This window comes from Oncorhynchus mykiss, chromosome 9 (genome assembly GCF_057628025.1).
Source record: "Oncorhynchus mykiss isolate SJ-2025 chromosome 9, ASM5762802v1, whole genome shotgun sequence".
Taxonomy (NCBI): Eukaryota; Metazoa; Chordata; class Actinopteri; order Salmoniformes; family Salmonidae; genus Oncorhynchus; species Oncorhynchus mykiss.
Window position 1 is genome coordinate 61879899 of NC_143030.1, and position 26791 is coordinate 61906689.

The 26791-nt window shown below is 40.3% G+C and overlaps 1 protein-coding gene across 13 annotated transcripts in view; it reads right to left on the bottom strand.

Annotated features, from left to right (window-relative positions):
• LOC110532436 (synaptotagmin-1) overlaps nucleotides 1–26791 on the bottom strand; it is a 100467-nt gene that overhangs the window by 57038 nt on the left and 16638 nt on the right. For 6 of the 13 annotated variants that reach the window (XM_090184852.1, XM_036988421.2, XM_090184848.1 and 3 more), the window contains exon 3: nucleotides 1136–1197. The exons of the other annotated variants lie outside the window; for them this stretch is intronic. The gene's annotated coding sequence lies outside the window, so the exon portion shown is untranslated. The remainder of the gene's footprint in view (nucleotides 1–1135; nucleotides 1198–26791) is intronic. 13 annotated transcript variants of the gene reach the window in all.

The window sequence follows — 26791 nt, forward strand, 5'->3', positions numbered from 1 at the left end:
GGTTTTAGGCTGGGTTTCTGTACAGCACTTTGAGATATCAGCTGATGTACGAACGGCTATATAAATAAATTCGATTTGATTTAGAGCCATTCATCAATTAGGATCGATGATGATCTGTAGAATACATTAGAGTATCTTGTGGTGAAAACCATCTACTGTATATCCGGCTAATGCATTAGATCATGCATATTTCCAAGAAGGTAATATTTTTCAGTGACATTATGTAACCATGTAACATGCCAGGGATAACATATGGTTGCTTTTAAAAGGGAATAAAAACGTGCATTGACACAAGAATACCCTGCTATCCCCACACTGATGTAGACTGTAGAAAACTGCTTAACTGATTAATACTGTATGTGAAGACAAATTGATCAGTCACTCTCTAGTAGATTAATGAATAAATTACGTTGATTGGTTAACAGTGGTTCGCCCCAGACTTGGTCAGAGCACTATGCCCTGTGACATTGGCAGTAACTATTGACATACTGTTACCAGTCAAAGACAGGCCACTGTCTGTGCCCACGGCGTAGCCTACAGCAGAGACGGGAGGCTAGAGGCAGCTTCCTATTGATTAAGTTTCAATGTTGATTCACCACGTGCACAGGATACAACAGCTTAAAAACAGTGCAGTGAAATTCTACCCTTGAGAGCTCTTTCCAACAATGCAGTGATAATAATAAGAATAAACATGTAGATAATAATAATATAGATAATAATTCAACATTTAATCAAATCAAATAAAAACACAACAACTACAATGTGAATTAAAGAAACATGAGACTGTGTTTCTTTACAGGGATGATGATCTTTCTGAGGGAGGTTGGAGCGGAGGGAAAGGAAGCATGTGACGATGTGTTTCAAGTGAACAGTCTCTGGTTAAAGAGGTCAGGACCAATCACAGCAATGAAAGTGACAGCTACCTCTTGATGTGGAAAAAAGCAAGGACTTCACTCAACAAATCCTATCTCTCTCTTGCTCTTTCTGTATCCCACTCTCTCTTTCCTCTCTCTTTCTCTTCTTCTCTAAGCAACCCTTCTGGCGAGTTCATTCCAACAGATATCACCTTGTCGAAGATTACAGCTCATGTGCAAATACAATTATCTTAATTTGCCTTCTAAGCCATGATACTCACAGCCAAATATTGATAGGTGGCCCTCGCGATCACAGTGACAATGTTGTCAATATCAGGGTGATCTAGAAGAGAAAAATAATACATTTTATGACCGTATGGATATACTGAAAATCACAGTGAAATCACAGTGAAACAACGTAAAATACCGTCTACTTCAGCCCTGGACAGCTCCATTTTAGCACTAGGTAAATAATCAGATGAACAATAATGAAACACTATTTGAAGTAACTGAGTGCGTGGCAAGCTAAATGGCAGGACATCCAGCGTGGCTATCTGTCTACTTCTGAATAAGGTGATTACACAATCACCAATCACCCTCACCATATTCTACTGTATAATTGAGATTCCCCCAAAACTGGCCAACTGTTTATCACAAAGAAATTACCATGGCAATATGTTAATAAAATAGTGTTACTTTATTAATGACAGTATAACTACACAGGTTTAATAGCAATTGAGGGTTACCTGAAAACATGTGTATATGACATATTGCTCCCCTTCTTTGTTAATTATTTGGACTGCTGCATACACTCTGGCACAGTTAAGCAACCTAAATTAACTCTAAGAGGTTCTGACAGTTGTCTCACTCCCACATAGGACATGCTGATGTATGCTTGGAGGCCACAAAGAGGCGGACTAATGAGTGCTTGCTGTTGCTGGAAGCTACTCCTTCCTCTGATTACAGCTCTCTGAATTTATTTAATTAATGCCGATATGAGGAGGCCTGTGACTGGCTGAAGGTTAGGGCCCAGATAGGCCTGTTTTAGCTATATCTCCCACATCTCCTATACCACAGACCCAGTAACAACAGCCCAATACAACCCAACCTGGCCCAGAACAAAAGCTTGCACACCTAATGGAGGAGGCCACAGGGTCGATTTCATTAAGCACCAGACAGAATAAAATTGACTGAAAGGGTCTACCTGGAGTTCTCCACTAAGAAACACTCGTTTCGTTTTTCATTGCCTGCCCTAACGAACGCGATCCAGGTTTACAACACACCCTGTAGAAAATATGCTTCAAGTTACTATGCACTACTCGATGACACATTCTGATGAGAGAAACACTTTTCTGTCCACTGTATAATTAACTACATTAGTCATGCATAAATAATTTAGTTGGCTGATGACGTACTTACAGTAATACATGCATTGACGCAAGTATGCACAGTCACACTCATACAGGTGTACGATCTTAATTTGAGCCAGTTTGCTACAGCAGGAAAATAATGTGGATTACATTTTCGTATGGGTTGATACATTTTCTGTAAGGGGAAATCAAGTCTGAAATGTCAAAATGGAAATTAAAAAGTTCAAAAGCCTTTTTAAACCTCAAATACGCTACACATTTTACATTTCCTTAATGGCATTAAAGTTTTCCTGTAACAGGGTGATCAAATTAAGATCCTACATCTGTATGCACACACATTATTTCAGCTGCATGTACGTATGTTCAATGTTTATGTGGTGTTTGGATAGAGGTACAGTAAGTGATTGTTCCATTAATCTACATCTAGTTGAGACAACAGGGCGGTGTGAAGAATCCCACAAAGCCTCTGCAGCGCTCAGGCTTTTGGACCGTCCCGCTGACATTTAAAGGTCCAATGCAGCCATTTTTATCTCAATATCAAATCATTTCTGGGTAACAATTAAGTACCTTACTGTGATTGTTTTCAATTAAAATAGTCAAAAAGAAACATAAATACCTTCTTAGCAAAAAACAATTTCTCAAGCAAGAATTTTGCTAGGACTGTCTGGGAGTGGTTGGAGTGGGGAGGGGGAAATTGAAAAGTTACTGTTATTGGCAAAGAGGTTTGGAACTCTCTTTCTTATTGGTTTATTAAATAATTTAAAGGCCAAATCTCCCTCCAGCCAAAACAGTCTGAAATGTCATTCTGTCTTTTGGAACAGCTCTTACACTAAAAGGGCATTACCATTTTTATTATTTTTTTTTGTTGCAATTTCACAGTATTATTCCAGCCTCATACTGTGGAAATATATATAAAAGATAGGAAATCAAGTTTTTGACTGCACTGGGTAACTAATGGGATCTCCAATACCCCTCAAGAGTCATGTACAGGGTTGTACAGGAATAGATATTTGGCATTGAATGTAAATCTGAATGGGCATGTTTTCCTGGCCTGGGTTTAATTATAAACACAATAAGCCGTACCCCAGAGCTATTCACACAGACACACATTTCTTACGACTTGTGGGAACTGTCAATGCGATATTCCATGGACACTTGGAATGATTGATTAGTTCCTAAGAAGCACAAGCAGCCCTGTCATACACACTTTGTTTATGTGGGTTCCATGCATTGTAAAAGGAAAAAAGGTTATGAATTATGTGTAAACCATCTGAATGCAGTATAAGAGATATACTGTGTATTATAAACTGGGTGGTTCGAGCCCTGAAAATGTATTTTTACTGTTCTAATTACATTGGTATCCAGTTTATAATAGCAATAATGCACCTCACGGGTTTGTGATATATGGCCAATATACCACAGCTAAGGGATGTGTCATGCATAAGAACAGCCCTTAGCCATGGCATATTGGCTATATACCACACCTCCTCGGGCCTTATTGCTTAATTTTAGGCCTACATCTGGACTCCTGGACATGGGAGGAGATTTTGGACGGTAAGGGACCCTGGGCACAGGCTGGGAAATATCGCCGCCCCAGGGAAGAGCTGGAGGCAGCTAAAGCCGAATGGCGGCGATATGAGGAGTTAGCACGGCAGCACAACAGGGACGAGAGGCAGCCCCAAACATTTATGCACTACATCGCAGCTCCTCGTATCGGCCGGGCTAGAGTGGGCATCAAGCCAGGAGTAATAAAGCCGGCTCAGCGCATCTGGTCTCCAGTGCGTCTCCTCGGCCCGGGTTATATGGCACCAGCCCTATGCACGGTGTCCCCGGTTCACCAGCACAGCCCAGTGCGGTCTGTTCCACCCCGCCGCACTTGCCGGGCTACAGGGAGTATCCAGCCAGGACAGGTTGTGCACGCTCGGTGCTCGAGACCTCCAGTGTGTCTCCACGATCCGGTCCATCCGGTGCCTCCTCCATGCACCAGGCCTCCTGTGGCAGCCCCACGCACCAGGCTGTCTCTCCGTCTCCTCCCTCCAGGTGCTCCCGCCTGTCCAGCGCTTCCAGAGACTCCCTCCTGTCCAGCGCTTCCAGAGCCTCCCTCCTGTCCAGCGCTTCCAGAGTCTCCCTCCTGTCCAGCGCTTCCAGAGCCTCCCTCCTGTCCGGAGCTGCCAGGGTCGCCCGTCAGTTAGGAGCTGCCAGAGCCGCCCGTCAGTCAGGTGCTGCCGGAGTCGCCCTTCACGCTGGCGCTGCCAGAGCCTCCCGCCTGTCCGGTGCTGCTGGAGTCTCCCGTCTATTTGGGGCCCGCTGCAAGGGTCCCCAGTCCAAGGTCGGCGGCGAGGGTCGCCGCTCCAAAGTAGCCACTTAAGTGGGCCAAGGCTATGGTGGAGTGGGGTCCACGTCCTGCGCCAGAGCCGCCACTGCGGACAGATACCCACCCAGACCATCCCCTATGGGTTTAGGTTTGGCGGCCGGAGTCCGCACCTTTGGGGGGGGGTACTGTCACGCCCTGACCGTAGATTGCTTTGTATGTTTCTGTTTTTAGTTTGGTCAGGGTGTGATGTGGGTGGGTATTCTATGTTTTGTTTTCTGTTTTGTGTGTATCACCTGACAGAACTGTTTCCTTCTCGTTATTCCTCGTTGTTATTTTGTTTAGTGTTCAGTTTTAATTACATTTACAACATAAACACTTACCACGCTGCACCTTGATCCTCCACCTACGAAAACCGTTACAACATTAGTATATCCATAGCCCAGGCCCTTTGTAATGTTTCTCAATGGTTGCAGCTGTACATTTTCAGCCACCAAAATTTTATTTATCCATTATTTTACCAGGTAGGTTGACTGAGAACACATTCTCATTTGCAGCAACGACCTCTGGAATAGTTACAATTGTAAACTGGAGATTTTTAGGTAACCGGGATGGTTTGATGGCCAGATTGGGAATTTAGCCAGGACAATGACCACAGTGAGTCAGGACACCCTACACAGAGCAGTGTCCCCAATCACTGGCCTGGGGATATTTTTTAGACCAGAGGAAAGAGTGCCTCCTACTGGCCCTCCAACACCACTTCCAGCAGCATCTGGTCTCCCATACAGGGACTGACCAGGACCAACCCTGCTTAGCTTCAGAAGCAAGCCAGCAGTGGTATGCAGGGTGGTATGCTGCTGGCAAAAAGATCAGTCTGAATGAACAGTTAATTAGCCAAATTAGCATTTTACAGACCTTGGAGAGTCTATTTTCCTCCACTATTTCGCTAAACATTTAATTCCATGATTTGTAGGATTGAATTGCCGTAAGTGTATCATAAAGACATCCACAGGGACATATTATCCCGTCTTATTTTGTGCAATTTGTGTTGAATATTTGCTTAGTCATCACTCCAGTGTCTCTCTCTACCTGTCACTGCAGCAAGAGAGCAGCTTGTGTTTGTTTCCGCTAGTTAGGAAAGCATCAAGAACAAGATAGTATGAAGTCGCAAACTCTAGCCTAATACACCCAAATCAACAAACTTTTCTAAATATGATGTCACAAATGTATGAGAGAAATGAATGCCTTCATGAGGAGTAATTTTATGGTGGTGAGGAACAGCAGCCAGGGTCAGTCTGTGGTGTGCTGCAGGTGACAGAGAATTTATGGGCCGTAGACTCCACGTTCCAGTACAGTGAGTTATGACTGAGCCAGTGTCCTCCTTCTGCTACAGGCCCATGGTGGTGCCCCAGCCCCCTGTGAAACTGTCCTAGTTATTTCTGGCTAGCTAGAAGTGCTGAGTGACAGCAAAGTGAAAAAACAATGCATACCAGTAGCTTAAAGCTCAGCACAGACCAGATTCAGACCTCTGTTGGCTAAAGGGTAGGGCTGGGAATTGCCAGGGACCTGATGATGCAATATTATCACGGTAGGATCTGATACGATATGGATCGCGATTCTCACAATTCTATATTTATTGCTATTCAATACTGCAATTTTATTGTGATTCGATGTTCCAAACATATTGCTCACCTATATCCGCTGCAGAGGGACAAGAGAGAGCAATAAGAAAACGAGTTTTGATCAGTCAAACAAGCTATATGATAAAAAACTGGTGTTTCGGTGCAGGTACAGCCGACTAGCACTAGCTAACGCTACCTACAGTAGCACAAAATATACACTTGAGTGTATATAAACATTAGGTACACCTTAAATTCCACAGGGATGCTGGCCCATGTTGACTCCAATGCTTTCTACAGTTGTGTCAACTTGGCTGGATGTCCTTTGGTTGGTGGACCATTCTTGATACACACGGGAAACTGTTGAGCGTGAAAAACCCAGCAGCGTTGCAGTTCTTAACCCTTAACCCTTAACCCTATACCCTGATCAAAGGCACTTCAATCCTTTTAAATGCCCGTTCACCCTCAGAATAGCACACATACACAATCCATGCTTAAAAATCCTTCTTTAACCAGTCTCCTCCCCATCATCTACACTGATTGAAGTGGATTTCACAGCTGAAATCAATAAGGGATCATAGCTTTCAGCTGGTCAGTGTGTCATGCAAACATCAGGTGTTCCTAATGTTTTGTACATATAGGCTTATATATTATTATATATATATTTATTGCATTTTTTATTATAAATCAATACTTAGAGTCAAATATCAATATAATATCATCCAAAAATAATATTGCAATATGGTAACTGTATGGATTTGTCCCCCATCACTACTAAAGGGCCACATTCATTATTTTACAAAAAGATGGGCTACAGTAGAGCAAAGTAAAGAGGGGAGATGATTGATGTGTTCTTGATGTGTTCTCTCTCTCGCGCGCACACACACACACACACACACACACAACTATTCCGCCCACACAGAGCCAAAATCACAATATTACCCAATAGCCAATATGGCCAATATTACCACAAGTGCCTCCAGCTAGAATCACCTTGATGACATTACGTTAGTTGTTGGTCCACAACAGATCTTGGTAAAAACCAATCCTAATGTGGCAGATCTGTGAGACAATCTCCTTAAAGCGGAATTGTTCCATCATTCTCTGCCACTGAGTATAATTGTATCTTTCTCTATGTTATGCCATTTTTATGAATAATGACTAAATGATGTATACATTTAAAGTAGAATTATAACTAACAGAATTCTATCCTGTCTGATGAAGAATATGTTTGTACATAGTCAAAGAGGAAGCGTTAACAGACAACTTGTGACCACAGTGAAACAACAGGAAAGATGTCTGGTCCCCAACCAGGGAGGGGAGAAACCGTAGGGCTTGCAGTAGATTGTGTAACATGTGGTAGCATAAGATAAGCAATAGCTATGTGTTGGAATTTAATTGAAAAGCAGTTTCGTCATTGTCCAAGAGGAGGAGGAACATTTTGTACGCTATGTCGCTATGTGTGATATATAAACTAATGTACATGTGATTATGATCAGAGCTCTTGAGAATGAACACTATTGGCTAATCTTGGTGGCTGGTCTCTGTCCATTTTATGCAAATAAGAACCTTTCAAATTATTAGACACGGACAGAGTGTTTTAATTGAATTGGTTAATGAACACATAGTTACTAAATTCATCTAACACTCTCCTATTTGTAGCCTCGGGGAAGACAACAACTCAGAGAAAAGCAAGCAAGGATCGGCATGAGACTGAGACTGTCTTTAATTGGTTATTGGTAACAAGAACAAGTTCACTTTGCTTGGTTGCTGGATACCAATCCTCCAGAGGGTTTACCAACCATTTAGAGGTCGACTCCCAGAGCCCAAGGCAGAGCGAAGGAATGATTTTGTCTTAATCAACTATCAACATAGGAGTAATACTTCTCTTTGATCTTTTGAATCAGACAACATAGTTTTTCAATGTCGAAAATAATAAATGGTCAATACTAAGCCAGTTAAGCCAGGGAACTGAATGAATCACATGTGTCACCATGTACAATTCCATCGCCAAACAAGATTGCCATTTATTTTTTCTTAAAGCGTTATAAGGGAAATAAAGTGCCATAGCATTCTAATTTATTTGCTGTATGGTGACAGTGGTATTGTGATTACTATATTGAACAAAAATATCAACACAACATGTGTTTGGTGGTTTATAAGATGGTCCCATCTTTCATGAGATTAAATAAAAGATCCCAGAAATGTTCCACATGCACAAAAAGCTTATTTCTCTAAGATTTTGTGCACGAATTTGTTTACATCCCTATTAGTGAGCATTTCTCCTTTGCCAAGATAATCCATCCACCTGACAATTGTGGCATTACACAGGTGCACCTTGTGCTGGGAACAATAAAAGGCCACTCTAAGACATTCAGTTTTGTAACACAACACAATGCCACAGATGTCTCAAGTTTTGAGGGAGCATGCAATTGGCATGCTGACTGCAGGAATGTCCACCAGAGCTGAATTAAATTTTCATTTCTCTAACATAAGCTGCCTCCAACGTCATTTTAGAAACTTTGGCAGTATGTCCGACAGGCCTCACAACTGCAGACCACATGTAACCACGCCAGCCCAGAACCTCCAAGTCCGGCTTCTTTAACTGTGGGATCATCTGAGAACAGCCACCCAGAAAGCTGATGAAACTGAGGAGTATTTCTGTCTGTAATAAAGGCTTTTTTGGGGGGAAAAACTCATTCTAATTGTCTGGGCCTGGGTCCCAAGTGGATGGGCCTATACCTTCCTAGGTCCCTGCCCAGTCATGTGAAATCCATAGATTAGGGTACAATGTATTTATTTATTTTAATTGACTGATTTGCTTTATTAACTGTAACACTGTAAATCATTGAAATTGTTGCATGTTGCGTTTATATTTTTGTTCAGTATACATGGATCTGTAATACGTCATACAGAACATCACTGAATCAGCAAGATCCCTCCAATGCTACATCATATTATTTTTCCCTGTGTTGGAGAAGGGGAAGGGGAACATACAAGCACCACAGCTGAAAATGTCATTCACCATCAAAGTATAGGTAGCCTTTTTATTATTTTTAAAGGTTACTGTGCAGCAGCTGAGACAGCCCCTTGAATCACTAACCCCTCAGGATCCCCCCGTGCTCTTCCTAACTAGCCCTCTCTCACACACACACACACACACGCACACGCACACACACACACACACACACACACACACACACACACACACACACACACACACACACACACACACACACACACACACACACACACACACACACACACACACACACACACACACACACACACACACACACACGTGGCTCTCCATGACTCTACAGTTTCCACACAAACCAGGAGGGTGAATTCATATGGGGCAGTGACGGATTACAGGAGACTTTTAGGGCTCTCAGCTGCCCTCGAGCTCTCTGGAGCATAGCTAGTGTATGAATACGGGGAGATGTGTGTGTATAGTATGTGTGAGAGAGAGAGTGTGTGTGCAGTGGAGCTTTGCACACTGGAGAGATCTGGCCCAAATGTAATCCCTCTATTGTGAGGTGGAGAGGGTTGGAGAAGAAAGGGCCGAGGCTGTCTGCTCAAATCCTACTTGCACTACTGCAATGCAGGGGTTTAACATGGAGATATGAACACATTACTATAACATGCCTACACACATATACACTAGATAATAGATACACACCTATACTAACTCGTATGAACTGGAAGCCTTGCAGGGTCTCTGCACTGTGCTTCAATGTTTCACACAGCAATTCCTATTTCAGGTTCATGCTTTACATACATTTTCAATACGGTCTCATTGTCCCTCCCTACATATTAAAGAAAATCCATTTGGGCCAAGCTAAGTTCATTCACATCAGAGGTAAGTGTTTGTCCAGGTTTATATCCTCTATAAGACCACAGCATCATACCCCGATGTGCAGGCGCAGGCCACTTTTATAGAGCAGTCTTCTCCAGATAAATTGTTAGCGAGAAGGCAGCTAGGCCAGGGAATTGAAGCTTGCAGTGCTATGCGGAGAGAGTCAACCGCTGAGATAACAGCTGACGAAAGAGTTGTAAACAAAAAAGAGGGCGTGAGAGAGCGAATAAAAAGAAACAAGAGAGATATAAATACAAATTATATTGATGATGGCTGGTTAAGCTGATCTCTCCTTTTACATTATTCCACATCTGTCTTTCCAGTTGGCCTCAACGACATGGTAGAGTAGAAATATAGTGTATTATAAATAGAAATTATGGGGATCTTATGTTCAAAAACAAAGGTTCAATGACTGAATATGGCTTTTACATCAAGTCTTCATTTCCTGAAACATATGGCGACTACACTGCACCCTCTAACACCCTTTTGTTATGTTTTTATTCATTCACTTTTTGGTCAAGTTCAAAAACACTTGTAATAAACCGATCATCACAGTTCACTTCTTTGAACAAAATGCAATTTTTCATCAAGCAGCAGGCCATAAATCCTTGGTGGACGGAGGGTAGCCTTTTAGACCTTCCTCTAGTCTAGCTATCTGACTGCTTCCCTGGGAGACAAATCTGTGTTTATGTACAGAAATAAGGCCATCCATCACCCAGTGCCACAGAAACAAACGGTCAGCTGCAGACTGGGATAAATGAGCACGCAGTTTAAGATGAATTACTTCACTCTGTGGTGGCTGCCAACTAATGTACCAGAACACCCCAAATATGCACTAAATAGAAAAACAAGAAAATGAGGATGATAAATGTTGTTGTTTTGCACAATGATTCATAGATCACTGTAGTTCATCTGCTTTCTTTTAAGCTGCAGCATTTGTCTATAACAAGAGGAACTGACACCCTCCAGACTCCAATGTCATCAAGCGTCAGAGGCAACCTAAGCATAGAAAGTAACAACAACTCATCAGGGGACTTATAAAGTCTCATAAATGTCAAGTAAGTTTTAGTCATATTGTACTATGTGAGCAGCTATACAACCTTGCCAGCAATATTACCCCCATTACAAGTACCAAGTCCTTCTATAGTCAGAGGCTGATGGAATGAAACCCACCTTCAAGTTTCAAGTTTTATTAGTCGTATGTACAGGATATGCATGGTGAACACCGTCCAATTAAATGCTTACTTCAAGAGACTGTTGGTCTGTATCCTGGCATTACCCACGAAGGGGGTTTCTGTTTCTGCCTGAACCTATTGTTGAGTGGTCAGTAGCTGTTAGTGTAGGTCATGAGACAGACAAGCTGTCTGCGGTGAACAGACTGGTCCCGTGAGCAGACAATCACCTTCACACTCACTGTGAACCAAACCAAGTGGTTCACTTGGTCACAAAACCTAAAGGGTCACGCAACCTAAAGGCGGATCAGATGATTTTGCCATGACATGTAAAACTAACTAATTTAGTCTCTTTCAGATTGACTACAGTCCTCAGACAAAACACACCAGGCAACTTACTTAGAATCTGACTTGACGCATCTCCTTGAATTCCAAAAAAGGTTGGAGACAATGAATATGCAACTTGGACCATCCTTCCCAGTGAATTCCATAAAAATAAAAATAGTGAAACATGAAAAATACTCACGTGACCAAATAATTGACTAAAACACACTGTTTTGCAACAAAGGTCTACAGTAGCCTCAACAGCACACTGTAGGAGGCTCATGGTTCTCACCCCCTTCCATACACTGTAATTATGACAACTTCCGGAGGATGTCCTGCAACCTATCGGAGCTCTAGCAGCATTAAATGAAATATTGTCCACCCAATCAAAGGATCAAAGAATTAATCTAGTACTGAAAGCATAAACTACAGCTAGATTGCACTACAGTGCATAAAATGTGGTGAGTAGTTGATTCAAAGAGAGAAAGACAAAAGTGGAACAGTTTTGAACAAATTAATTTCTTCAAAAATGAAGGAGAAGCAAGAGAGAGAGAGAGAGAGATAGCTATATTTCAATGTATTTGAATTTTTTTCATTTCACTTTCACTTACTTAACTAGCGAATGCAGCTAGCTAATTTAGCCCACTCAAACATCTGACTCAAACAGAGAGGGATCATGATGTTTGTATGTGGCTGCTATGAAAGTGAACTGTGTTCCCGTGTGATCAGGGGTGTGGTCATTCTGCCGATTCTGTTCAAAATAGTTTTTTAAACGGAAGCAAACGGAACTAAACAGAGATAAACATACCTGCATTTGTCCAATAGAAACTCTCGTTTGCAACTGTTGGACTAATGACTACACTCTAGATAAGCTAGATGCAGGCAAGAGTGTGCAAGGCGATATTGAATGTGTCACCTTGATAACTCAAATGCTTCTCTCGACCTGTGTGCACCTACATTATAAACTTTCATTCATAGGCTAGGTTGTAGCAACCTCATGATGGGTATAGGGCAAATCTTTGTATCTTGTTGTAACCTAAACCTATCAACATTACATTAAGCTGGGTGAATGGAATATTAATGACAGTCATCCAATATGCTGTAATACAAATAGGGCCATGCGCATAAAGAATGATCAGCATCCCTCATCTAAAACGGCACAGACTGCCAATGTTTGGAGCCTATTAGGCTGCGTTTAGACAGGCAGCCCAATTCTGATATTTTTTCCACTAATTGGTCTTTTGACCAATCACATCTGAGTGTCCTTATGTGGGTGCAAAATACTGCAAAAACATCTGTCTCCTAATATTACAAGAACAGTCTTTGACTCTTGGACAAATTACTTTTCTAAGGCTGTGTTTACACAGGCAGCCCAATTCAGACCTTGTTTCACTAATTGGCCTTTTGATTAATCAGATCAGCTCTGAAAAAGATCTGATGTGATTTGTCAAAATAATAATTAATGGAAAAAAATATCAGAATTGGGTTGCCTCTGTAAACGCAGCCTTATCAAGTGAGAGATCGCAATAAGAGCAGCTCTGAAAAAGATCTGATGTGATTGGTCAAAAGACCAATTAGTGGAAAAAAGATCAGAATTGGTTATAAAAAAGCACTTATTATGAAGAGTCAGTGCAAAGAGAAGGCATTGTATTTTCTAAAAGCTACCTTTCAAAATAGCTAACTGCCATTTCACAGGACTCATCGGTGTCTTCTATGGTGTCTGCTTTTGGCTTCTGAACTCGCCTAGGCAAACCGAACAAGATTGCTCGCATACTCTCTTAAGACCATCGCTTGAAAACAAGAAAAAGCGGCAATAGTACAGTTTGTCCATCTTGAGACACAATAGCCAATATATACTTCCTCAAAATAGTTGGAATTAATTTAAGATAACTCAAGAAATCTGTCATTAATTTTGATGTTTTTGCCGCAGAGATCTTAGTCGGCCAATTTTACATCTAACTAAGATGTTTGGTGCACTATTTCTCAAGTGACAAAATGTGCATGGAAATGAGTCGTCAATCGTTGAATGACTTTGGCTCCGAACTTCAGTTTGCCTTTGTGTGCACGAACAGCCAAACAAATCCTTGCCGAAAACGAACAAAACGTCACAACATTTTGTACAAACTGTTCCGAACTGTTTCGGATGCTAAGCATGCACACGCCTAAGGCTCAGTGTCTCCTGCTGTGATGCGACTGCTTTGACCTGAGAGCCTAGTGATAATTAACTGTGAGATCAACTGTAAAGTACAAGGGAGTCGTTTTCAATTTATCTTTCATTACAAACCAAATGAATCACTGACCTTCCAAGCATACCAGCACAGGGAAGACTGGAGGAAAGACAAGGACAAGTACTTTAACACACATGTATTACTAAAATGAGAACAGTCATTGTTATCTTTCAAGGGCCTCTCCTGCCATACATTTTTTTCTCTCAGTTTTGTCATTTTCAAAACTGTATCTTTGCGTGTTGTAGTGATTAGAATCCAAACAGAATCAGTTGTCACTTTTCTTTATTGTAATGTCCATGAACAGTATAAACATTATCAAAACTGCATTTCTTGAGTATTGTACAGTGATTAGATCCCAAACAGCATCAGCATCTAAATGTGTTCACTTTATCTTTATTGTAATGTCCATGAACAGTTTAAACAGTATCAAAACTGCATTTCTTGAGTATTGTACAGTGATTAGATCCCAAACAGCATCAGCATCTAAATGTGGTCACTTTATCTTTATTGTAATGTCCATGAACAGTATAAACATTATCAAAACTGCATTTCTTGAGTATTGTACAGTGATTAGATCCCAAACAGCATCAGCATCTAAATGTGGTCACTTTATCTTTATTGTAATGTCCATGAACAGTATAAACATTATCAAAACTGCATTTCTTGAGTATTGTACAGTGATTAGATCCCAAACAGCATCAGCATCTAAATGTGTTCACTTTATCTTTATTGTAATGTCCATGAACAGTTTAAACAGTATCAAAACTGCATTTTTTGAGTATTGTACAGTGATTAGATCCCAAACAGCATCAGCATCTAAATTTGTTCACTTTATCTTTATTGTAATGTCCATGAACAGTATAAACATTATCAAAACTGCATTTCTTGAGTATTGTACAGTGATTAGATCCCAAACAGCATCAGCATCTAAATTTGGTCACTTTATCTTTATTGTAATGTCCATGAACAGTATAAACATTATCAAAACTGCATTTCTTGAGTATTGTACAGTGATTAGATCCCAAACAGCATCAGCATCTAAATTTGTTCACTTTATCTTTATTGTAATGTCCATGAACAGTTTAAACAGTATCAAAACTGCATTTCTTGAGTATTGTACAGTGATTAGATCCCAAACAGCATCAGCATCTAAATGTGGTCACTTTATCTTTATTGTAATGTCCATGAACAGTTTAAACAGTATCAAGGGTATTCAGGACTTCTTAATGTCTCTGCATGGGATATAACATAGTATAATTATTGCACCTATAGAATAGAGGTGATAACAGTGGCTGGTGATAAGGCCTTCAAAAATGATCCACACCCATTGACTTTTTCCACATTTTGTTGTGTTGCCGGCTTTCTAGCCATCACCGCTCCATTTTTCATATATCCATTTGTCTTGTCTTATTTCCATACACACCTGGTTTTCATTTCCCCAATCAATCTACTTGTATTTAACCCTCTGTTTCCCATCATGTTTTGTGTGTAATTGTTTCATGTTATGTGATGTTAGTTTACGCGCTTTACTTTTATGTTCTGTTTTTTGAGCTCGTTAGATTTATGTAGTGCTCTCGTTTTTGGAACTATAATAAAAGTGCGCCTGTTCATTATACTCTGCTCTCCTGCACCTGACATCGCCTCCAATAGACCATCGACATCAACGGTCTACACAAAATACTCTGTAATGTCAAAGTAGAAGAAAAATTATAACAGTTGCAAACAATGTATGAAAAATAAAACACTAATATATCTTGATTAGATAGGTATTCAAGCCCCTGAGCCAATACATGTTAGAATCACCTTTGGCAGCGATTACATCTGAGTCTCTAAGAGCTTTTCACACCTGGATTGTGCAATATTTGCACATTGTTCTTTTCAAAATGATTCAAGCTCTGTCAAATTGGTTGATCACTGCTAGACAACCACTTTCAGGTCTTGCCATAGATTTTCAAGCAGATTTAAGTCAAAACTTTAACCTGACTACTCAGAAACATTCACTGTCTTCTTGTTAAGCAACTTCAGTATAGATTTGGCCTCGTGTTTTAGGTTATTGTCCTGCTGAAAGGTGAATTTATCTGAACCAGGTTTTCCTCTAGGATTTTGCCTATGTTTAGCTCCAATTTATATGTTTTAACCGGAAAAACTCCCAAGTCCTTAACGATTACAAACATTCCCATAACATGATGCAGCCACCACCATACTTGGAAATATTACTAAGAGTTGGACTTAGTAATGTGTTGCATTGGATTATCCCCAAACATAATACTTTGTATTCAGGACAAAAAGTTACTTGCTTTGCCACATTTTTTTCAGTATTATTTTTGTAACTTGTTCCATGTTTTGGAATATTTATATTCTGTACAGGTTTCCTTTTTTTCACTCTGTCAATTAGGTTAGTAACTACAATATTGTTGATCCATCCTCAGTTTTCTCCTATCGCAGTCATTAAACTCTGTAAATGTTTTAAAGTTACCATTGACCTCATGGTGAAATCCCTGAGCGGTTCCTTCCTCATCGGAAACCGATTTAGGAAGGACTCCTGTATTTTTGCAGTGACTGGATGTATTGATACACCATTTAAAGTATAATTAATAACTTCACCATGCTCAAAGGGATATTCATTGTCTGCCCCTTGGAAAACAAAACAACGCTGGTCTTTGTGGTTGAATCTGTTTGAAATTCACTGCTCGACTGAGGGACCTTACCGATAATTGTATGTATGGGGTACAGAGATGAGTGCCATTCAAAAATCATGATAAACACTATTATTGCACACAGAGTGAATCCATGCAACATATTATATGAGTTGTTAACCACATTTTTACATATCTGAATTCCTCCATCTTTATGTACCTTCGCCATTGGGTTGAGATCTGGTGACTGAGACACACACACACACACACACACACACACACACACACACACACACACACACACACACTTTAAACCCCCCATGCTCCTTTGAGACCCCTCTTTCGGTCACTGAGATCTCTACCCTCTGACCATGGTAGCCAAAATAATGGGCAACTGGGGTATTTTTATACATGACCCTAAGCATGATGGGATGTTAATTGCTTAATTAACTCAGGAACCACACCTGTGTGGAAGCACCTGCTTTCAATATATAGTTTGTATCCCTTGTTTACTCGTGTTTCCTTTATTTTGTAAGTTACCTGTATCTCAGGAGAGAGGAGTGCACCATTCAGCCAACCAGTGGAGGCTGCTGAGGGGAGGACGGCTCATAATAATGTCTGGAATGGAGCAACTGGAATAGCATCAAACACATGGAAACCACTCCAGCCTTTACCATGAGCTCATCCTCCCCAATTAAGGTGCCAACAACCTCCTGTGCAGCCAACGTTTCTCAGCTCCCTTTTTCGATCAAAAACACCATGTCAACATGTTACTAGGGCTAACCATGAACCACAGTGATCTATTCAGAATGATGAGAGAGCCATTAAACATCACAGAATATGAGCAAATAACAATCCTCTGCTTTGACAATACAGGAAAACCCATACATACAACTGGCAGTATATTATCAATTATACAGAAGGAAAAGCTATTGTGAAAAGCTAGAAAAAATACAGAACCCAAGGCTATGCTGTGATAAATCTGTGTACAGCCCACCATCTGCTACCTGTCAAAGCTAACGGTCACTGTGTGCACAGCAGCACTGGGGAAACATTGATCACTGATACACTGTTTAAATCAGAATGCAGAGAGGAGCACAAGTACCTCAAAAAATACTTGTGTCGGAAAAGCAAGTCTATCTTGACAGGGAGTCAAAATGACTACTATGCAATTCAGTTGATTCAGACTTGTTTGTTTGGAGGTGTAAGTATCCATATGAGCATGGGTGACAAATACTGGGTGCACACCTAAAGGCCACTATAGCCCTCTAAGCTAAAACATATATTCCAGAAAGCTAATGCAAGTCTTCAGGTATTAGGATAGGTTATTTAGCACCACACAGCTGCAGTGACATTAACCTCCTGAGACTTCAAGGCATAGGATAGTTTTGTACATACTGAATCCCAGAGCAGCGTAGTATATACTTTGTGTTTATATATGAGGTTTGTAAAAATATCTCCATCCTTCTTTGCCTTAACTCATGTAGAAATATGGTCAACTAGCCACCCACAGGAAACATTTGTCTTGGCGGTTAATCAAAACCCACCTGCCTCAAAACTCATGAAATATTCAGACTTAATAGACAAAGCTAAGTTTCTCTGGTCTACAAATCCTGTATCTATCATGTAGGGTTACTGAGTTATTATCCTGAGCTTAGCCCCAAGCCTCCTTTGTCCATTTTGGGGAGGGAAGAACCAGAATGTCCTGCTTTCAGGCTTAAAAGTCCCAAAGTGAAAATCATGTTTTCCATAAAATTGGATGATATTTGGATGAAACCTGTTCATAGTAGGTTGACTCATGTATGAACAATGACGGTAGCTGGTACATTGACAAAATTGATCATAAAGTTACTGGTCCTCTCTCCCTATGTCAAATGCTTGGATTCAGAAGGCAGGCATTACTTCTGGCATTATGCAACGTCACATAATGCCGGACATTTTATACACCAATGGTAGCATCTTATAATCTTAACTAATTTAAATTTGTAATGCCTTAAAACCTGTCATCACATACTGTCATCAAATACTGCCTTCTGAATCCAAGCATTTGACATAGGGAGAGAGGACCAGTAACTTTATGGTTTTACAAACCGTAAGATAGCTCAAGCAGAACGTGGCAGAACTGTACTGGTAACTAACCCCTCTGTGTTGTGACTTTTAGCTAGCAAGCTACTTACCAGCATGCTGGAAAAAGCACACTGTGTTGTGACTGGATGCCATAGTGTTAATTTAATGTTACACTATTTACCGAAGAATGGAGACATCTGACAGCAGTGGCTACTCTTCATTTCGTGTGGAAAGGCTGCAATGAAAACGATCATGTCACGAGTATGCAGTGCACATTTCAAGCTAAGTTGCTTTATCAATTGGGGAGAACATTGGATGGGTCTTGCCAGGAAGCTAATCCTGAAGACGGATACAGTACCATCCTTAACAGTAAATCTAGCAAGTGTAAGTATCAGAGTTTGATGAGTCTGACACGGTGGCTGTAGCTGTGGCTGCTTTTCCTTGTGAATGGTTTATTTTCTGCAACACACCTGATAGTCACTATATGGTTTTGGTTCTTTCATCCCCCCTGTATTGAGTCTGATAACTTCCAGCACACAGCTGACATGAAGGAATGATGTCTTCAGAAGGAGTTGCGATGTGTATAGTATTTGTAATTTACCCCTGAAAATTATATTTTGCCATTCCATTGTTTAGGTTGTTGTCTTACAGTTGATGTAGCTTGTGTCATTGGGGCTAATCATTATGATTGGGGGGGGGGGGGGGGGGGGGGGGTGTATTCTTTTTCACTTTCCATCTCCTTTTGTCTTTCAACTATCATCAAGCTGTAATGGTAGACATTAGAAAATGTAACATCTACTCTGTCTGTACAGCTTCCCAGGCAACCACTGCAGCAGGAATGCTGTGACACAAAATCAGCTTTCCCAAAGCAAAGAAGGGGGATATGCTGTAAAGTTATTCATTTCAACTCAATTGAGCATTTCAGGAACACACATTCCAAATACAAACAATGAAAAGCTTCACCAAAAAGCATATGACCAAATATTGCACATTTCAATTGAGTACTTCAAAAAATACCACAAAAAACACATTGTAGAATGAGTAGATCACTTGATAAACTAATTGATAGCATCATAACTCAGAACAGTAAATACAATTCAATTAAATTCACTACACATTTAACAAAAATGTCCCTTTTCAAAAACATTACAGGCTACACTCTTAGAAAAAGGGTTCCAAAAGGGTTCTTCAGCTGTACCCATAGAGAACCCTTTTTGGTTCCAGGTAGAAAGGGTTCTATATGGAACTCAAAAGGGATCTACCTGTAACCAAAAAGGGTTCTTCAAAGGGTACTCCTATGGGGACAGCCCGAAAAACTCTTTAGGTTCAAGATAGCACCTTCTGTTCTAAGAGTGTACGTACTGGCTCCTGGATCTCCTCTTCAATGTGGTCACCCTTGATCCAGCACCATATGTGGGGAAGCTGTGTGAGCTGTCCATCCAAGGACCCCTGTCTGCCTAGTGTGAGAGGCCTGACAAGGAGGAGGCCATAGCTGGATTTGTCTCCCTTTTCAATCTTGGGGATGACTGTAGCTAGGCGGGTTTAAAGCCTGCTTGATTGAAGCGGGGTACATGGGTCCCCCTCCTCTCCCACTCCCATCCCCATCAATCTCTGTAGTTGGTTGCATTTCCTAAAGCTTAAGTAATTAACTTTTACGTGATGTGATGTCACATTGTTACTTTGTATAGTTTTTTTTCAAGCATTTGGACTGGAGATCAGTGTTAGAAATTGAAAGAATCAATGGGGTCCTGCACACTGTAGGGTGGCCAGGTGCCTATTTTAGGCTTATGGCTCTAAAATGTTTTTTTTCTATCAAATGATGTCTCACCTTTATTACTCAACCTTTATTTCTCATGAGTGTTCATGTTGATCAATATTTTGGCTATGCTGGCCTATTGTGAATGATCAAATAAATGTCTGATAAATACATGCAATTCTGAACATATTGTCATTTATAATGCTAATGAAGAGGCACCAATAAATTGTCCAGTACACTTACTGTTTGCTGTTTCATGTACATTCCCTTACGTCTAAGCTTCTAAGGCGACTCAGGCTTTACTAAATCTTAAGAAGAAGTGTATCAGTGAACTGAGTTCTGTAATTAGTTACAAACAATAGAAAGTTAATTGTGTATTGCTGCTGTTTGTCTGACATCCAACAGTCCATGATCAGCTCTGTTGACCATGACAACATTTTACAGAGAAAATTGGATGAGGTATACTATTTAGGCATGTGGCCCATTGTTTACCTGGTCATCAATGACATGTGGCCCATTGTTTACCTTGTTACCTGGCAATAAACCACAAGGGAGTTTCAAAGAGCTGTCAGTCCAGGCAGGCTCATGAATATAAGCTCCCTGCCCACTCAGACTGTTCTTTCAGGCTTCCTGATAGTTAGAGAGGAGAGAAAAGGTGCACTTTCTTACATTCTGAGCATTTTAATAGTGTAAAACTATTATGGGTGATGTTTTGGTCATTCAAAGACAATTTTTACTTGGGAAATAAGATGACTGTGCAGGACCTTTAAATAATACACGTAACTGACTAAATAAACCAACGTAAGTGTTTCCATTATTTTTGCAGTTACTTGTACGTCACTTCAAGGTCCGTAATGTTGGGATCCTTTTATGCCTAAAGGCAGACAAACAATGGATTAAGTTCAGGGTGTTATTTATTTTAAAAATATATAATATGAGGAGGTATCGTTTCACTGCAGCTGGTACAAAGAGAGGAGAGCAGCACTTTGCAGACTGACCACTCCTGTCTACCCAGGTTATAATCAAGGTGAATTGGGATGCTGGGTAGAACTGAATGTTCATGCAATTATTGATGGGGGTTTCAGCCCTTTGCATTGGTTAAAACATCCTTAGTCAACGGTCTGCAATTACCTAGTACTCCTGAGGTTGAATAATTATAATGTATTTAGATAAGAGCAACCCCTGAGACTCACTCTCAATACTGACTGAACCTCTAAAAAATTAAACATGACTTCTAAAGGGTCTTAAATTGGTGATAGGTATGATGAAATCACTGTTTTCATAGCTCACTCAATTTCGCTAATGATTTGCCTTCAGAAGTTTGGCTGGGTTCAACAGTTATTTCAAACACAACTCTGCCTTGTGAATGACATAAACATTCACTGGCTGTTTTTTAAGTGGGGGACCACTGTTAACCCCTGTTAACTGGTAGGGCTCATTTAGTGAGCATTAATATGTCCTGAAATTACAGATATTGTCACGCCCTGATCTGTTTCACCTGTCCTTGTGATTGTCTCCACCCCCTCCATGTGTAGCTGATTTTCCCCAATGTATTTATCCCTGTTTCCTGTCTCTCTGTGCCAGTTCGTCTTGTATGTTTTTCCAAGTCAAATAGCGTTTTTCCCATTCGCCTGCTTTTTGCAATTCTCCTTTTTCTAGTCCTCCCGGTTTTGACCCTTGCCTGTTTCTGGACTCTGTACTCTGACCATTCTGCCTGCCATGACCACGAGCCTGTCTGCCACTCTGTACCTCCTGGACTGTGATCTGGTTTTGACCTTTTGCCTGTCCACGACCATTCTCTTGCCTACCCCTTTTGGATGAATAAACATTGTAAGACTCCAACCATCTGCCTTCTGTGTCTTCATCTGGGTATCGCCTTGTGTCATGATAGATATGTCACAAGAACAATCAGATTGCTTTCATTATGTTGTTGATAATGTGCAATTGAGACTGCCATCCTCTAGGCTGTCTATTATTCACGGGGGCAAGAGAATGACTGATCTAATGACTGATCTAATTATTGGTATACAACACTCTGATGGAATTTCATGACTTTTCTACCTCTGCATTAGAATAGATGTAGACCTAATACTTGGTAGTTCAATAGATACAGAACAGCTAACTTGTACTGCTCAGTATTCCATTATGGAGTCTTTCAAACCGACGCATAATAAACCCTAACGTTTTTTTCCCATTAGTATTCTTTCTAGGCGTAGCTGCTGAAGTGAGGAGGAGATACTGGATAAGAGTTTCCATAACCTTTCAGCAGCACACTGAGTGAATAGATAAGGAGAAAATGTAAATTCCCATGGGCATAAGTAAGATGCAATTGTGCAGCTTTATTGTCCTAGTCTTCAGGGACTTGAAATCCAATATACATGTAGGTGTACACAAAGTACACCAAACATTAGGAACGCCTGTTTAATATTGCGTTGCACCCCCCATTTTGCTTCAGAACAGACTCAAATCGTCAGGGCATGGACTCTACAAGGTGTAAAAAGCTTTCCACAGGAATGCTGGCCCATGTTGCCTCCAATGCTTCCCATTGTCTCAAGTTGGCTGGATGTCCTTTGGGTGGCGAACCATTCTTGATACACACGGGAAACTGTTGAGCGTGAAACCCAGCAGCAATGAAGTTCTTGACACAAACTGGTGTGCCTGGCACCTACTACCATGCCTGTTTGAAGGCATATAAATATTTTGTCCTACCCATTCACCTTCTAAATGGCACACATACAATCCATGTATCAATTGTCTCAAGGCTTAAAAATCCTTACCTTGTCGCCTCCCTTTCATCTACACTGATTGAAGTGGATTTAACAAGTGACATCAATAAGGGATCATAGATCATAGATCACCTGGATTCACCTCTTCAGTCTATGTCATGGAAAGAGCAGGTGTTCTTAATGTTTTGTATACTCAGTGTATTGTGCAGGCAAATGGGGGCTTGTTGTAAGCGTGGCGGAAAACAATCACCATTATAGATGTATCACACACACACACACACACAGAGATACACAGGCAATAACAAACCCATTGAAACCCATGCATACAGCTAAATCACCAAAATATTGTCTCAGACCCCAGTGAATTAGTGAGGCAGCTGGCTTACAAAAAATAGGTGGATTCTGGGCTGGAAGCACCAAATATAACCGCCCTATAAATCTGAGTTAACTAGACTGAACACTCTGGGATAGAGACAACCAGCTTTTCCAAAAGGCCAATGGGGAGGTGAGAGAGGCTTTGTTGCCTAATCAAATGAGTCTGTATCTCCTCTCCTCTGTCCTCCTGCTTGCTTTGTGTCATACTATTTCCAGCCTCTTTGATAAGAAATTAAAGCAGCGCTGCATTTTTAAAAGGTTGAGAGCAATGAAGAATTCATGGCTATGTAATTTAATGGGGGAATGTGATCAAAATGGAGAGCAATGTAGATTAAAAAAGAACAAGTTCAAATACACTAAAATACATGTATTTCAAATTAGAGGGACTATGCATATCATCTAATTCAAATGTATTATCCTCTCTTGTTTCACCTTTAATATACCCGTTTTTCAGCTAATTCTTATAATAAGAATATGAAATACACACCAATGGGTTGTTCTTAATGTTACCCAAGTGAATTCAGGAATCTCTACCTAGGACTGTGGCAGTCGTAACATTTTGTTCGCTGGTTATTGTCATGTTGAAGACTGCTGGTCTCACAGTATTTGACAGTTAATTAACATAAACATGTTTAACATCTCCAGGCCTCCATGCATACAAGCAGCTGATGCCTGCCTTTGGAACATCTTCATTTTTAAAAAAGTATAATAAATCAACTTAATACACACCAATCACAACAAATCCATTATTTATTTTAGTCAGATCTAAAGAAACGTTATCATATGAAGAAAACATATTTAAGAAGATCAGAATATGAGTTGGCCCACTGTAGGCCTATGTTATCTGGCTATGTTCAATGCCATAGGCTGTAGGCTTTTTAATTTTGCAGACAAGATATGCTTATAAATACCGTGCCCTTATTTTATTTTATCTGATTTTATAGTGAGAAGAATATAATTGAATTTAGCTGAATGAAATAGAAAGGATATTTTTCCCATTACAGAACGAGTTGCTATGTTGAGCGTAAAAGTGATTATTTGAAACAGGTCCTATAAGCTAGATTTAGAGTTTTTTTTGGCAACTTTAGTTGTGAATGATACAAACCTTAGAATGTCTTAGAAATCAAAACATATAGGCCTATGGGCTGTATAGCGCGACTATACACTATTGATGATTTGAAAGAAGTAGCAAAATGTCACGTCCTGACCATAGAGAGCATTTATTTTCTATGGTAGAGTAGGTCAGGGCGTACTAGGTTTATTTCCTATGTTGGTGATTTGTATGATTCCCAATTAGAGGCAGCTGGTAATCGTTGTCTCTAATTGGGGATCATACTTAAGTATAATTTTTTCCACCTGTGGGTTATGGGATATTGTTTATGTTACTGTGTTTGGAGTTAGTGCACTTTGTACTGCTGTAGTCACGGTTTGTTAGTTTATTGTTTTGTTTTGTTAAGTTTAACTATTATTAAAGCATGTGGAACTCTACATTCGCTGCGCCTTGGTCCATCTCTACAAACGAACGTGACACAAAAAAAGCTTGGGCTCTGTTCCTCACCTCAGGCTGCACAGCTGTTCTCTCATCAAGTGATCATATTTTCCCTATCTGACTATTCTCAATTTAATCTTGTCTTTGCTAATATGTACAATTAGTTTTGATTTAGAATGGTCCAATTTAATCTTGTCTTTACTAATATGTAAAATTAGTTTCAACTTAAAATGGCTCATTATCAAATGTGCAGGGGGAAAAAAATACACGTCATCTGAGTGCACTCAAATAGCGAGTGGAGCCAGCGCACATTCCCGCCGATCCGTTTTGTAGGCTACTTCCCGTTTTATAGTGGAGCATGTGCTTTATATGAGCAGCTGAGAAATAAATATAAGAACACTTATTTCACTCCACGAATAACCACTGTTTGAGGAGCATGCTCTCGCTGCTGGACAGGTGATATTCCACCCAAACTCTGTATATCATGGGCTCTCAAACTTCGTTGCTGCAGCTACCCAGTGCTTAATTTGGGAAATCAACTGAAATCTGTTTTTGCAAAGAAACATATTTTTTGACAGCCCCTCTGCCTGCTCAAGAAAGGAATAAACGAGAGAGAGGAGGAGATGGAAATACATGGTGTTGAGATGTTATGTATAGCTGAAGGTAATGTCACTCAATTCATTACGAAAATGTAAAAAATTGCCTATTACTAGGCTATTCAAAATCAAATACAAATTCACTAATTGTAGGCTAACTCTGAGCCGCCTTGCACAATCAACAAACCAACAGCATGGCGAGGGCTATACATTCTCATGGACTCATGGATATACATTTTGGACCATAAGGTAACCAGTACATCATTAATAATATATTCCACATTCAGAGGCAATTACTCAAATTGGTTACATTTTTTAGTAAAGGCTAGACCAATTATGTACCTAAGACATCTTAAATCAGTTTTGTTTTGTGTTTTTCTGCAAAATGTAATGTAATATGCAGTAGTCTATGTGTTGTATAATGGCACAATTTTTATATGCATAAACTCTAAAAAGGGTGTTTTGAATTCATTCTCATCACCTTAGAAAGCGCTGTCCATTTCGTTGTGTTAGGCTGTGAAACACCATCCACAACAATCAAATGTTATTTGTCACATGCCCGAATACAACAAGTGTAGACCTTACCGTGAAATGCTTACTTACAAGCACTTAACCAACAGTGCAGTTCAAGAAAGAGTTAAGAAAATATTTACTAAATAAACTGTAGTAAAAAAATAAGAGTAACAATAAAATAACAATAAGGCTATATACTGAGGGTACCAGTACCGAGTCAATGTGCGGAGGTACTGTTAAGATACCCTGCACACTGAGCTCGAAGACAAGTACAATCAAGTGTCTAGTTTGAGAAACAAATGCCTCACAAGTCCTCAACTGGCAGCTTCATTAAATAGTACCCGCAAAACACCCGTCTCAACGTCAACAGTGAAGAGGCGACTCCAGTGTGCTTGCCTTCTAGTCGTCTGTTTCTCAAACTAGACACTCTAATGTACTTGTCCTCTTGCTCAGTTGTGCACCGGGGCCTCCCACTCCTCTTTCTATTTTAGTTAGAGACAGTTTGCGCTGTTCTCTGAAGGGAGGAGTACACAGTGTTGTAGTGTTGTACGAGATCTTCAGTTTCTTGACAATTTCTCAGAACAAGAATAGACTGACGAGTTTCAGAAGAAAGGTCTTTGTTTCTGTCCATTTTGAGCCTGTAATCGAACCCACAAATGCTGATGCTCCAGATACTCAACTAGTCTAAAGAAGGCCAGTTTTATTGCTTCTTTAATCAGGACAACCGTTTTCAGCTGTGCTAACATAATTGCAAAAGGGTTTTCTAATGATCAATTAGCCTTTTAAAATGATAAACGTGGATTAGCTGACATTCCATGAAAAATCTGCTGTTTCCAGCTGAAATAGTCATTTACAACATTTTCACAATGCCTACACTGTATTTCTGATCAATTTGA